The sequence below is a fragment of the Danaus plexippus genome (assembly GCF_018135715.1).
Source record: "Danaus plexippus chromosome 18 unlocalized genomic scaffold, MEX_DaPlex mxdp_35, whole genome shotgun sequence".
Lineage (NCBI taxonomy): Eukaryota > Metazoa > Arthropoda > Insecta > Lepidoptera > Nymphalidae > Danaus > Danaus plexippus.
In genome coordinates this window covers 1,833,293-1,848,857 of record NW_026869854.1, presented here as the reverse complement: position 1 = coordinate 1,848,857, position 15,565 = coordinate 1,833,293, and the positions used below count along the sequence as shown (strand labels likewise).

The 15,565-nt window shown below is 29.8% G+C and overlaps 1 protein-coding gene across 1 annotated transcript in view; it reads right to left on the bottom strand.

Annotated features, from left to right (window-relative positions):
• Positions 1–15,565, bottom strand: part of LOC116773073 (hemicentin-1-like) — a 111,014-nt gene that overhangs the window by 78,127 nt on the left and 17,322 nt on the right. Inside the window, exon 2 of the mRNA XM_032665447.2 lies at positions 9,098–9,126. The gene's annotated coding sequence lies outside the window, so the exon portion shown is untranslated. The remainder of the gene's footprint in view (positions 1–9,097; positions 9,127–15,565) is intronic.

The following is a 15,565-nucleotide window of genomic DNA, read 5'->3' as shown; positions in this document are numbered from 1 at the left end:
ACCTTTAATAGAAAATTTAGCAGAAAACCGCAGAGAGCAGCTGTGTTATAAGATTTTAAAATTAGAAGGATATAGAGGAATCGTCAAAAATGATAGACGGTTCCCATCGATTTTTTTTACGATACCCTCATCTGATCCTTGATACCTTACCTTGATATTGATACCTTTAAAAAATTCAAATAATCACCAAAATCGGGGTATAAATTACGGAATTACGTCAGAACAACAATAAAAATAACAGGATCGAACTAAGAAACCTCCTTTTTTTTTTAAATTGGTTATAGAGGCAATGTCTTCAAAACAATTTCATGTACTAATTATAGTTTATGTTTATTGAAATTAACATGTACGCATGTATTTATATCAAAATGTGTATATTATTTCAGAGAAATTGTAAAATATAAGTGTTATTTTGAAACCGGTGTGGTCTCTGATTTTTTTTTTCTATTGCTTATACACAGTTATTGGAATAAAAAAAAATATATTTAAGCGATCTTCTGGCGATGTTCCAGTATTGCTTCCGATTTTGCTCCATTTGGCTTATAAATTTTTCATTTAAATTCACTTTCTTACAATCACTTATTGGATACATAAAAGTGCTGTAATATTATGTTATGAATTTAATTTCCGATTTAAAATATATTTTACACCCACGGTGTACAGCAATTACTAACTCTAAGAGTGTTTTTAAATTTTATGACAAAATATTAAGAAATCAAAACAATGCTTTTTAATGTCTTTATTCAAATAAAAGTGTCAGATCTTGTAAAAGCTATTAAAATATCGAACAACCTCGTTATCTGTGTGTTTATTATTCAAGTTACAGAGAATTGAATCCCCTAATTGCCTCTCCGCAACAGAAGATACCTTGATGAACTTTTTGAGTTTCGGTCATTTGACGGTGGTTCCTAAAAATTTCATTAATATTTTTTCCTCCTTCCCCTTAGTCTCGGAAAAGTTTTTTAATCTCAAAACAGAGCGGTTGTCAGGGTAGAATTACATTTACCTTTGTACTAAATATTTTATCGATTCTCGTATAAATCAGCCATCGGTATGTCAGAATTCTGTATTGTGTAATCGAGAAAACGCTTTATTGGCAACAATATATCAAAGCTTTTCTTTTATTTATTACATTTGAAAAAGAAACGTCTTGTATTTGTTTCATAATACATTTTTTTATATTTTGTGGAATAAAATATAATAGTAAACATATTGAATTAGACTTGTTCTTGTGTACGAAAATAAAAGTAATGAATTAATTCTCTTATTACATACTTGGTCTAAATATAAATGTGGTAATATTTTCTTATGTGAATAAATAAAATCTAAATGTTTTAGGTTAGTAAAATATATATTGAACTCTATATAAGTCAGGTAGTGAAGTCTAGCTTAAACAATTTTAATAAAGGAATTTGTTGCTGTGTTCCTTTCCTATTTAAAATTGTCAGACCACTGTAACTCGAGAAACACATAAAATATAAAAAAAAAACCTTATACTATTATTAACTTCATGGTCTAATTTGGTGAGCTTAGTTTGTCGTTACGAGGTCATTCCTTGTCTAGTTAATATCAAATTCCTTTACAAAGTTACTGTATACTTTTATATCATTCCTTTCAATTGTTCCTAAGTCTTTTGCACTTGCGTTCAAATATTTATTAAGAGTTTTTATACACAGAATGGTTTTAATAAGAACCGTAAGTTTTTGTTATTATATGCTGTGGCTTCATTCGCATTAGAATACCTTCAATTTTACTATTGATAAAATGGTTTGTTGTATGGACATAATGTCATGATTAACATGTTATGAAGATTTAGAAAATTTTAATATTCGAGGAGCGAACAGTCTATATGTTTCGGAGTCCCTTATTTTATAAGCGACGCAGTGGAATACACTTTATTTTATTCAACTTTCTCTTGTGGGTGATTGTGTAAATACATATTGACTTTAATTAGTTTTTGGATGCTTTAAGTGGAACTATTCCTTCTATTGTTCTGTCGTCATAAATCATCTATTTTACAGATATCTCTTTACTGGAATCAATTCAGGCCCAACATTTGTACCCATGCAGAACATTTTGAAGTTATTCAGCTCGGATTTATAAACACAAGATACATCAAAACACCAGAACATTGTTATAAAATTTTAAATCTGCTAGTTTTAACTCTCTCCATATTTCAATGACATATTTGAGTCCACTAGGACGTTATAAAAGCTTACTTATTTTACTTCACTTTTTTATTGCGTTAATGTAAGTATGTTATTTCTTTTACTTAAGAAATTTTATACATCAAAGTGATTTAAGTACTTTCGTCAAATTTGTCAAAATAAAACTTTTTAGAAACTTAATTCACCAAGGCTTTCAAGACCGTGACCGCATTTAACAGAGCTTGAAGCAATGAAAAATAAAGTTTTACAGTTGGTGTAAACTCCTGAAATTTATATAGGGGCCTACTTTAATACAATGTAGAAATCAAAATAAACTGAAAACTCAGAATTTTAAACAGATATTACTTCAGTATTTAGAACTATAATGACGATATAAAGTTTTACGAGGAAATAAAATTTTATTAATCTGAAAATAGAGTAAAAATTTCCTGTAGCCAATTGCATTTAATAGCGCAGAAAATAAAACAGTTATCCGATTTTACTGTCGATTTCCCTTTTCGATGCATCTTATTTACTGCATCTTATTTTCCTCTTCTCTTGCCATTTAAATTGACATACACGCATGAAAACTCAGACGATACTGATTTTATGTTTTATTTTATTGATGAAAAACTTCAATAACATTTATATATAACCGTTTTAATCTGAATGTTTTTTATGATGAGTGTTATGTGTAGTTGCATACATAATATGGAGCTTCGAGCTCTTATGATCTGTGGGTTAGTCAACCTGTTGCAAAATAAGGATAAGTTCTTTAGAGGACGGTAGTAAGCAATCACACCACGCAAGTCGATGAGGAGGGTCCAGAACTCCATTGACTTATTTCAGATGCAGATCGGGTAGCCCAACGGGTAGATCAACGTTAAGGACACCTTGAAATACTTGACAAAGGAGGCAGCAAGAGAGAAGAACAGGAGGACGCTCCTTGCGATCAGAATCTATATGTGGATCTCCTTCAACAGACCCCCGTTTAATATTCCGAAGGGGGCGCTTCACTAGCATAAAGCTCCTTCCTATCTCCAGACACTATTTGAGTTCTATCATCAGGTCAAATAAGTCCTTTAGGAAGGTGGTGACGGCAGTTTCCATCGATGTGAGATGTGATGTTTACTAGGATTTAGTTCAGTATCTAACCACGTGGAATACCCTTAGAAGTTTTTTAATCCTTGGGTTGAGGGTACTTTAATCTGACAATAATAACCTTATTACGATATGAGGAAGAAGCTACGAAGAGGCAGCTTAACGTCGATAGTCAACTAACGTTAGCACTGACGGTCTGTGTTTCCAAAATCAAGGGCAACCTGTTCCACGTACCGCGTAGAAGACGGGTATAGCCTTTAGTGCAACGATAAAACAGTTGAAGGGCGCCAAAACTTCACAGCTGATTTGCCTTTCCCTTCTCGAAGTTTATTAAAACCGTCACAGCCGTGGCAGGTTCTAGCCCAAATTACTTTTAAGTTGATATCAGAAGGAAAGACCTTCCGACGGATGTGACCTGAGGTTTTTTAGTTAAGTCTTTAATGTTTAATTACGACTGTGTTAAGTCAGTGTGCTACATCTAAGAAAACATCATCATATCAGATCATTTGAGAGAAACCGAGTATTAAAATAATAATCTAGTTTCAACGACCAATGATATGATGTTTTATATATTATTAGAGAGCTAAACTTAATAGGCTTTTTATGAAAACAAGAATAAAGACCCTAAATTTCTTTTCATTGCGTTAAGTGATACTAAAAAATTTATATTCAATTGTATTACTTATAAACATATTGTATATAAAGATGTATATGTTGAAAGTCAGACAATGAGAAAAGTAATAAATAATACGACGAAAATGAAAATAATTAAATCACAATAAAGGAATTTTGGTTCCTTCGCATTATTGTTAGATCTCATTATTTTTTGTAATGAACCAATATTATTAACCGGGAGTGAATCGAGGAAAAAAGAAAGGTGACATTAAAATTAGGGGAAAAACTCCAATATTTGTAACAAGTCAGACTTTTGTTTGAAGCTTATTTGTTCTCGCGTACCGATTCCATTTCTCAATAAACATTTTTCTTTAATGAACGTCGAGGTGAGAGTTGAATTGCTTAAAAGGCTACAATTATTAAGTAAATTCAACAATGGTTCAATTGTAAATTATTATGGATAAATATATAGGCATTAAAAATTTTTGATATGAATAAAATTCATTTAATATTAAATATATGAAACGAAGCATTAATTAATGGTTCAATTTTAAAATTACAAGCTTAAGAGCGATGGTGACTAATAGATTTTAAGTAAAAATAGATATGGTCTAGATAATACATGGGAAACCTGTGATAATCGAATAATAGTTTTATAAAATTTTGGCAGATATATTTAAATATATCTGACTAAATACTATAAAATCAAAAACTTAAATACCACTTTCATTTAAAAATCTTCTGATAGTATTTATATTTATAGGTAGTAATTGTTTATTAAGATCACCCTACAGGCAATCTTAAGTGCTTACATTTCTAAATAAGGTTTTTTTTTTTCGGTAAGGGAAATAAAACCACTTAAAATAAAGTAAATAAGGTAAATATTTCCGTCAGATTAACATAAAGATTTCACGGTGGTTGGAACGAGGATTTCAAATGTTAAAATTCTTTTTGATTAAAACCTCACAATTTAAGTTTAAATTGAGAAACTTTTTGGGACGGAAGTTTTATTTTGCTCAAAATTGACTTTTTCAATACACTTTTGATGAAAAATCTCAATCTAAAAAGCTTTTGGGTTTTAATCGGAATAAAATTGCATTGATTTAAAAAATTGGTTCAAGCGGTGGTTGATAGTTTATTAAACAGTACATATTTTTAATACTCAACTAACAAATATTTAAACGAATAAAATATTACGAGGCCAATTTAAAAAAATATAATTTTGTTTACTATAAAGAACAAAATTTAATATAAATGAAACTAATATTTTCACGTAGCGTATTTTATTATTTTTTAAATAAGCGTATTTTATTATTTAAAAAAAAGCGTATTTTATTATATTTATAAAATACATACTCCCGAGGTTTCAAGATGTGTTGTGTGTGAGTGTGATGTGTTCACATCTCGTCTGCCCGTCATCACGGTTGCTGCAAAGTAACCGAAACGTCGGGAGTATGTAGTTTTTAAAAATAATAAAATACGCTTAGTAATCCGAAAATATTTTTTTCATTTAAGTGAATACTCGCGAAAGTCTTAGATCTCATTAAAATTTAATATGACACTTAATATGAAAAGAATTCTTTTATTTTTTTTAAATTCATTAAATTTTCCCTGTATTAGTCATAGCTTTGATTAATTTTGTGTATACTAGAAAGTTGGTACAAACACGAGTGTATATAATTATTATATGAGAACAAAATATCGAAAATGGAAGACTGATAAATACCCTAGATTAACTCTGTGAAGTTTCATTTTCTATTGAAAACATTAAGTAAGCGGAGAAATTTACAGTTTACAGGAAAAAATCAACAAATTTAATGCAAGACAAAGAATACCTACGATCGTCCGTCTACAACGAGCCTTTACTCTTTGCGAGAACATGAAAATTTAATCAAAACAACATCTCAGGGAGTTTGTAAGTGGCCCAGCCTTCCTTTTATTACTTTGATCAATGAACCGCGACATAAATTGGCTTCTTTTGATGGAATTACCAACTATTGTGCACCACAACAACCCACCAAGCGCTACTACTTTATAATATTTGTGTGTCTATAAAAGTTCTCTTTATTTAAACACCGTCTTGAACACAAATAAAAATATTCAAATAATTTTTACGGCATATAAAAGTATTCCTTTGGTCTTATTATTTTAAAACTTTGTGTCCTCTTTATAAAGCTATTTATTATATTAGCTCCATATAATAACCCTCGCTCAATATCTGTACTGTGGAAAATAATACTAATAGCTGCTCAAGTTTTTAAGATTGTAATCGATGTTTTACACATCCAATCGCTAAACTTCACGTTTCGTTTCCCCACTAATGACTTACAAAGGCCGCTAGCTAAAGTAGTTTTTAATCTGGGTTAAATAGACCTTGGATTTAACTTGTAGTTAAATATTTAATAAGTAAACAACAGAAAACCCGTACTTCCAAGGTCCAAATTAACAAAAGATTTCAAAAGTTTCACGCCGCTCATGAAAACTTAAACAGCAACCCGTAGGAATCACTGAGAGAATTGAGAATTTTTGATGAATAAAAAGCAAAGCTGTATGAGATAGTTTTATTTTTATGACAACTCCGCTATAGATGAATGAAATACAAAAAAATAATAAAGAATCACAGAATTTAATATACATCAACATTTCCACATGCATTCGTTATTTAGCTACCGTTTATGTAACTCATTCCAAAACTATGAAGTTATTAGTTCACTAAAGGTCAAATTTATATTTTGTAACTCTGCATTATATATTAACTCAATAAATCGTTCATTTAAAATGTTATGTAGAATTATTAATTATATATGTTATTGCTTAATTTTTTAAGTAGGCTTTAATTAAAATTCAAAGACAAGTTATTTTAAAAAGTAGCAAAGCCTTATGTAAACATATCCAAGAGTCTCAAACTTTCGCTATGTACATATTAAAATTTACATTTATTAACCCAGTTCTCGTCAAAATACATCTCAAAGCAAGTTGGAATAAAAGCTCTCCCTTATTTATAAGAAAGCATGAAATTTTAATACATAAACAGTCTTGTTACTTTTGTCTTGTATTTCAGCGGAAAGCACATAAATATTAATTTGATACTCGCACAGTTAATTTGTTCTAACATTGCGGCAGCTTTCTGCTCTTTACTTTTGCATCTTAAAATTTGTCATTCATATTAAGTTTCTAATCGATTAAAAAACGATCTTAGAAATTATTCATAAACATAGATGCTGTCTCACTGACATCATATATAATGCGATAGAAGGCAATTTCATATTTTAAATAAACAATTTCGGAGCACCTAATCAATACATCAATAAACAATCAAATTTAGCATTCAATGAGACCGTCGCAACCAGCCAATTACTTGAGTTCTAGTAATTTCAAATGTAAATTACCAATTTGGGCAAACGCGACGATTTTCCAACTAACCGGTGTTATAGATAATTTATTCCCTGTTCAATATTCAACGGATCGGAAATCCGAAGTTTATTATGAGAAAAATGATGAATTTATTAACAATGAAAACTTTGACGACATTTTATTGCTTTCATTATATTTTACGCGTCCGGTTTTTTATCTTTGATGACATTATTTTCACTAATATATTCAATGGCGTAATAAAAAATTTGTAACATAATAAAACGAACAAAATAAATTATGATATAAACTGTAGAATTGGTGCTCTATTAATATTTATATCAAACCAGAAGCTTTGATACATCTGTCGATAAATTAAACATTTCTCATAAAAATACAAAAAATCTACAATGTCTACTATTGATCTCATCTAAAGTCACAGCAAAAAGCATCAGAACTTCCACTAATTAAGTCCGTTAGTAGTTCACCAAACATGAGTAATTTTGACTTTTTGCGGTCCCATTCGCTAAGGGACCCCCAGAAAGGACTCTAATTGTTCCGTTAGGATTCTAAGGGTCCTGGTAATAAGTTGCTGGACACAAAATCTGCTTTTATGTTTGATTTGTTACACACTTACCCAGTCCTATGACCAGTGTATGAACTTAATGGAATCATTATTTTCAGATCTAATTGCCACACTCAAAAACTATAACCAACTTTTTACTTAAAACGTTTTGGTAACCACATATTAGGCCAAGAAAAATTCATCTCAGCAAAGTTATTTTTAACCACAACAATAAGTGTACTTGTACTTTTTAATGACATATTAAATGAAACATTTTTATGTAACATTTTAGAAATAGATTTTCTGAAGAAAAAGAAAGCTAGAAGTAAAAGGAATCATTAGCGTCGGTATATTCTATTCGGCTCAATTGTTCTCACAAAGAGCTAACGTTAAAAGGAAACGAAGCTCTATGGCTCACCATCGACTGTTTATCTGTGGTACAAGTATAAGGTTAATGCTTAGATTATATAGTTTATAAATGGTATGCCTTTGGATTGTCTCTCACAGACGTTTGCTTCCCAGACGATTTTAGTTTATAACTTACAAAAATACGGATGAAACTATTTTTACATGTTCAATGTAACCTTGCAGTTGAGCCTCAGCGGAACGGAAGGAACAGAAACTTAGTTTCTTTTATAAGGTCACGTGAACTAAAACACATGATATTTTAGGTTAGTGTAAGTTATACTATTTGATTGTCACCGCCGCATTGACCTCAAATATCATACTTTTGCTGTAATTCTAGAAAAAATCATAGCTCTCAATTTCACGTTAATGCACCTTTCCAGTTCATTAAAATATTATTCAATAATATTATTAACTTTACAATTTCTCGTTTCGTTTTTTTTAAATCAAATACATAAACGTGTTAAATTTAGCTTACTGTTTTCTTTAAATTTTAACTTTCTATGAAAATTCAAAACAAAAAAGAGTAAATGGCAGTAATTTTATAGAAATTTAGGAATTAATTTATAGACAGACTCTGTAATCAGATTAATATTTTATTTCTATGTTTAATATAATATATACTTGCTAATACTTATAATAATCTCAAATTTGTCGCGAATCGCCTATGCCTTAGTAATGAACGTTTGAATTTTATGGTCACTCGATGCCCTCTCGTTATTCATTGATATAAAATAGTGATAGGGCAATAAAAAGTTTAACAATACCAGTCGCATTTATAGGAGAAATGATTTTAAAATGTTAAGATGCAAAATTTTGTGCTTATGAATATTGTTGTTTTAAATATGTGTCATTTTGTTTTGAACTTTATTCTTACAACTATAGAAAATAATAATTCAAATTGATTACTTACACAACTACATAACAATCCCATATTCCTCCCTGTAACAAAAATATACTTATAGAGTTACTGATACATCAGATATTTCTATCAAGTCCAGAACTAACATTTATATTATACAATAAAAATGTTAAATGGGTCTTATAAATAAAAGTAATAAGTGAAACTGATGCTAATAACAAAGCATGTTATATATAGTAGGAATGAAAGTCAGGATATATTAGGAAGAAAATGTAAATGGATCCTAAATCTGCATATGACATGCAGAGCAAAACTGAGGTGGCGTCAAGATGTACATCCAATATGTAATATTTTGATGGACGAGCTCCAACTCAACAGATGTTGGTTTCGACTAAAATTATATAATTTAGCTATTATTATTAGATACTCATATTTACCGCTAGATGTTTATTGCCAATTTAAAGCTCTAATTTGATATAGATTTGATGAGCGGATACCAATGAGCTTTATATACGTATAAATTTTAAATTTAATACAGGAAATGTTAATAACCATCATGATAATGAAGTAGAGTTTTTAATAATAGAGTGGATTTTTATTTATTATATTCACAAATATCTGATTCTTAAATATTGATATACAATTTGATAAGTGATCACGGTTGCTGTAAAGCAATCGAAACGTCTAGTAAAATATAATAAATAACGTAAAATTCAAAAACCATAGATTTATTCATTGAGATACAAATTTCAATACAGTAAAAATTGAGAAAAATTTTGAAAAACATAGGAAATTGTAATACAATTTCATAAAAAATAATTGTGTATGTTATAATTAGACCGTCACATAAAAAAGAAAAATTAAGTGGCACAAAAGTAGGAAGAATATTGATTACACAAGAAAATAGATTTTACATATATACATATATGCATATATATATTTAGAAATATATGAAATTGATATGGGCTGCAATATCTGCATGATATTCGTTTCGATATCGTAATCGAAAACGTATTGATTCCGAGTAAAGTTTAGCCTGGACTATCGGTCATTTGAAGTGGACTTTAAACCTTTATCTAAATCAGATATTTATCTTTTTTTATTATTGTACTGAATTTTCATCCAGTGCTACATTTGTTTCAGATAAACTTCTTGTAAAATTGGTTTACGGTTAACTGATTTTGTTCCAGATATTATTTTCTTTATATCCATTGGAATTTCATCTTTTCTCCCAAAAGACAAAGATGCGACAGAACTAGAGTTGAGACTTCAATTCCATAAGCAGTTTATGATAGGAGCACAAAGTAACAGAGTAGGGTTAGAATCAAGTAAGAAAGGCCAAGATACGGATATATTGAAGTCTTTTATTTGGCAAGATGAGAATGATAAATATAAGATTCATGCAATCAGTTTAAAGATTCAGAACGAGTGGTTAGACATAGGAGATTTTGCATCCCATTACTAATAAAATGGCGCACCTTTATTCATGATTGGTCGCCAGCATTGCTAAAATTTTATCTCAATGCGTTCCAAATGATTCTCTCAGATAAGAATAATTTCGTAAGATGGGATAAAGGTATCAAAAAAACTTGCTATATCTGTGGGAAGGCAGTTGGAACTGCTAAGCATTTGCTGGTGGGATGTAAGGTACTCCTGGATAGCGGTCAATAATCGCGTCGTCACGATAGGGTTCTGGTAACCATACGTAAAGCGGTTTGTCTTTCAGTAGCCAGAGCGCAAAGGGAAATAGCCACAAACGAGCGATCAGTAGGTTTTGTGAGAGTAGGCACTAGGGAAACGTCAAGCATTACTCTTTCCTTAAAGCGCCTCCGGATTGGATTGTGATGCAGGTACGTAAGAGAAACAATACAAAATTCCAGAGGATATTTGTGCGTCGTTCTCCAGACCAGACATATTTATGTATTCGCGAATATTAGAGCTAAAGGTTCCTTGGGTAACTAATATCCCCAAAGACAATGCCATCAAGGTCAATAAATATTACGAGCTCACAAACGAACTCACTCGAAATAGGTTCGTCGTGGATTTGTACGCGGTAGCAGTGGGAGCGAGAGGTATACGGGCAAAATCTCTCTACAACCTGCTAAAAGACTTGGACCTGTCCATAACAAATGTCAATTCATTCTTGGAACTTACTTCTAAGGCAGCCCTAGTAGGTTCTTCTCATATTTGGTTAGGTAGAGAGAGGAGCTTGAACAATGGAGGTGAGTATTTAACGCGCGTTAGATAGAGCCCTTTAAAACTAGTTCCTTTCCCTGCAACGCAATGGACTCGGCTCTAGCACGGTGAATCCATTGAATGCTAAGAGATTTCGTCTCTCTATAATTCAAAATAAAATTTAAAAAAAGAATATGTTGCCACTTTTCAAAGGCTTTATTGTATTCACAAAAATTAATAACTTCAATCATTGCAAAATTATAATAAAAAAGTTTTATTAATGTTGATTTTATAACTATATTTATCACGTAAGTAATTCATTATATTTTATTCTCTTTAATAGCTTCTTCTTCTTGTCTGTTGTACATATATTAAAAATCCGATAAGAAATGTCTTTTTATTCTTTATTCAACATTTATTATTTTATTCATTGAAGACGTAAGCTCTTGACAAACCCTTATTCAGTAAATAGGGCAGATAAGTTATGAACGCTCCTTCAGCGAAATATCGGCTGGTTTTTAGCCTTACCCTTGTTTTGTTGATGTCGTTTATTTTGTATTTCGTATTAGACATTTTTTCATGTACCTCATATTGAAATTTCTATTTCTCCTTCTATCTTAAATATTTTATGTGATATTCTTTACTTCTAATAACTTTTCCATTGCAGTATAATATGTAGTAAAATTAAATATTAATAACTATTTCATTCAGCTTATACTATTTATAATCTAAGTTTTAAAACCGATTCACTTTCGTAATTATAGAGCTATGGACTTATATCGTACGTCTGTTAGCCAAAAATCCCTGGAACCAAATGTTTTGAAAACGTTTTAACTTTATGTTATTAATATTATTTTAATGGCTTAATAATATGTAAAATTCTAGTTTAAAACGAGTAACAATAAATAATGACTCCTAACGTTCATTTCGTTTGTATCAGTATAGAAAAGTAAGACATCATAAAAAATCTTCACGCCAATATCATTAACAAGTATAGTTGCAGAAAAGCTGCTTGGAATTATTGGATTAAAATGCATATCAAAATATGACTGAATTATAGCTATCTACATTATAAGTAAAAAAATGTTATTATTATTTCTAACGTTAAATATTTCCTCTGTTGCTGGCACTGATGTGATACATACTTACAGTACATATTCCATAACAATGTATAAAAAATTTAAGTGTCGTAATTACCAAAGATATTTGCATGAATTAAAGATAAGGCGTCAACTACTTTCCACTTTGTGAGTGAAAATAATATTTAAGTCGAACCCCGAGATTTTTTAAGTTATTCAGAACATGAATTTTAATGGATCTAAAACTAGCGACTAGGAACACAAAAGAAATTTAAAAAAAAAACTTATATGTGAAAAGTCTAATGAAGATCAATAAAGTGTAAATGCAGAAAAAGGAACAACAAATAACAAGCTTTACTTATTTTGAATGAACTAGAAGCAGAACAAAACATATTATCTTCGTAAATGTAAAAAAATAAACATGTTTTTTGCTAAAGTTTTCTAAATAACATTTCTATTAGAACAAACACAGCGTCACTATGCTCCTGCAATACTCCCGTTATTTGTTTTGTAAAATTTCTATGTAATAGAGTTTTTATTATTATTACATATTTAACTAAGGAGAAGTTATCTTTATCTTTATATTGGATTCGTTTATTTTATCACGGAATAATCCCGAAAGAAGGTTGTTACCTTGAGTTATTTTTATAAAATTGTTACACATTTATAATTCATATTACCGGGACGGTTTCCTTAAGTCAAGTGTGCTTTTCGTAAGTCAACTGAATTAGCACCATGAACTACAAAACAAAACATTAAAATATCACATCAAATACTCATATCTAACTATCACATACTAATATTACATAAACATAGAAAATGTTCATTATCATAATTATGATAAAAATCTTCAAAATTAAGTTATAAATAGCTGAAATAATTAGTTAGCCTCCAAATTGAACGTTCCACTTAGTAAATTAATTTTTTACGAGCTATGAGGGTCGCTGGATATATGACATTTTAATTGTTGTCGTTGTGTGTAAAACAAAACACCTTCAAAATATTCGAGAGATTAAAATGAAAAACATATTCTAATACTGTTATTTATAAACGTACATTATTTTTTCAAAGAATAAATCGTTACCAATTTCAATGCAAAAGGAGATAAAACACAGCCGTATGATTACAAAACCGCAACGCGGCGTTATCTCTCCAAGAATTGTATCGTGTGTTTCCAAAATGACTGCGTGTGGTCTGGGAATGGTATCTTTTCTTCCGATTAGAATCAGACCCGGGGCGATAATCGATTGGTCGTATTATTCGGTAGCCTATCAGATAAAATTTATCGGAAATTAACGCAACACTTTACGATATTTTGAACGCAACAAAATATTATTATTCGTTTTGTAAGCCAGCGTTAATAAATTTATATTGCTATCTCGTATAATTTACATGCTCGTTCATAATTTTGATTTCATTTTTTTCTATAACTCAAAATATATACGACTGTATTGACATCCAGACAGAGGCATCGTGAATAAACATTGTAAGTACAAACCTCAATATTACATGAGTCGTAAACCGGAATCTCGATATAAGAAATGGGTAGATTTGGCAGAGCGTAAAAAAGTTACGACTGCCATCCTCTTGATCAAAGAGTTGGGGTTATCTCGCGATGTTGAGTATTACCAAGCACTGGGATGTAAGTGATATACAATATTCGTAATATTTTTTTTACACGCTAGCTTTTTACAGTTGAGTACTTATATCCATGCAACTAATACGCTCAGATACAATGCGTCAATATATTATTATAAAATAATTTATTAATTATTAATCACTCTTAAATTTTTTTTTAAGCTTATTGGAAAGGTACAAGGAGGTTTTCCATATGATCTTAGAATAATCTAATATGACCCTTTTTGTTTTTTATATAACAAGGTATCTCAAAAACATTAAAAATGCAAGTTTCTACAGCTTTCAACGAATGTCCTATATATAATTATGAATAAGATGATATTTAATCGCATTATATATATTATTAAAGTTATAGAATAAATGAGACATAATAACAGAAATAATATATTTATTTATTTGGATTCAGGGTACCGCACTCCAGTAAGCACCTGCCATCACTTGCCGTAAAAATGTAATAAAACTATCGGTTTTATTGTTTTGTTTCTTTACGAGTTTTTCGTAGTTTTTGTTGTTAGAATAATATGATCCCTTTGCATACCCATAAAACCTAGCATGTAACTTCTTCCGAGATTCAATCTTACGTATACGTCCTCTGATACAAATATTGTATATATTGAATTGACAAATATATTAGATTGGTATTTCTTTTTAGGGAAACCACGAGTGCAGGTAGTTTATTGATAGAGAAAATATAGTTTCCGACAACGGATTACATTTGTCATGTGAATTTTTTTATTAAAATATAAACTTGACGGTGATATGATGTTTCCATAAATTATAAATGTGTAAACAACTTGGATGCAAGTGACTCTATAAGTTATATTTATTGTTAAATATTTAAAGTATTCATAATGAGATGTAAGACTTTCGCGAGTTTTATTCATTTAAATGAAACTAATATATTTCGGATCTACTACGCGGATTTTATTATTTTAAAACTACATAACCCCGACGTTTCGGTTACTTTTCAGCAAGCAGCGAGTTTACTTGCTGAAAAGTAACCGAAACATCAGGATTATGTAGTTTTAAAATAATAAAATTCGGGTAGTATATCTGAAATATATTAGTTTCATTTAAATTTAAAGTATTCTCCATACATATTTTTAAATAAAGAATTTTTGACTTTGACATAACCTTTGTTTATTTTTTTTGTATGGCCAACAGTTCGAGCAACACCCTAATTGTAAATTTGTTATGAATGATATCCGTTAAAATACAATTAAATTTGTATCCGAGTCATCAACTGTAACAAAAAATTGTGATCATTTTCCCACAGCTTTATACTCAGCATTTTTTTGTTTATATCAGTCAAAAAGGAATTCATTTCATCTTTACCTTAATAAGTAAATTTTATTGTAAATAATCATGAAATGTTTTATTTTACAACATGAACTTATTTAAAACTATCTATTTGGTCTGAGACTGCTTGATCTACTTATCTGTGAGAGGATTTGAAGTTATCTGCAGGTAAGCGACAGCAAAAATATTCATTAACTTAAGCTACCCATATTTAATAATCCATAAAAATATTTATTTCTTTTTTATGTAATATATATCGAGACAATATGACTTTGGTTAAAAATCAAATTACTTCATGATTTATTTTCACTACAATAAAAATATCTAA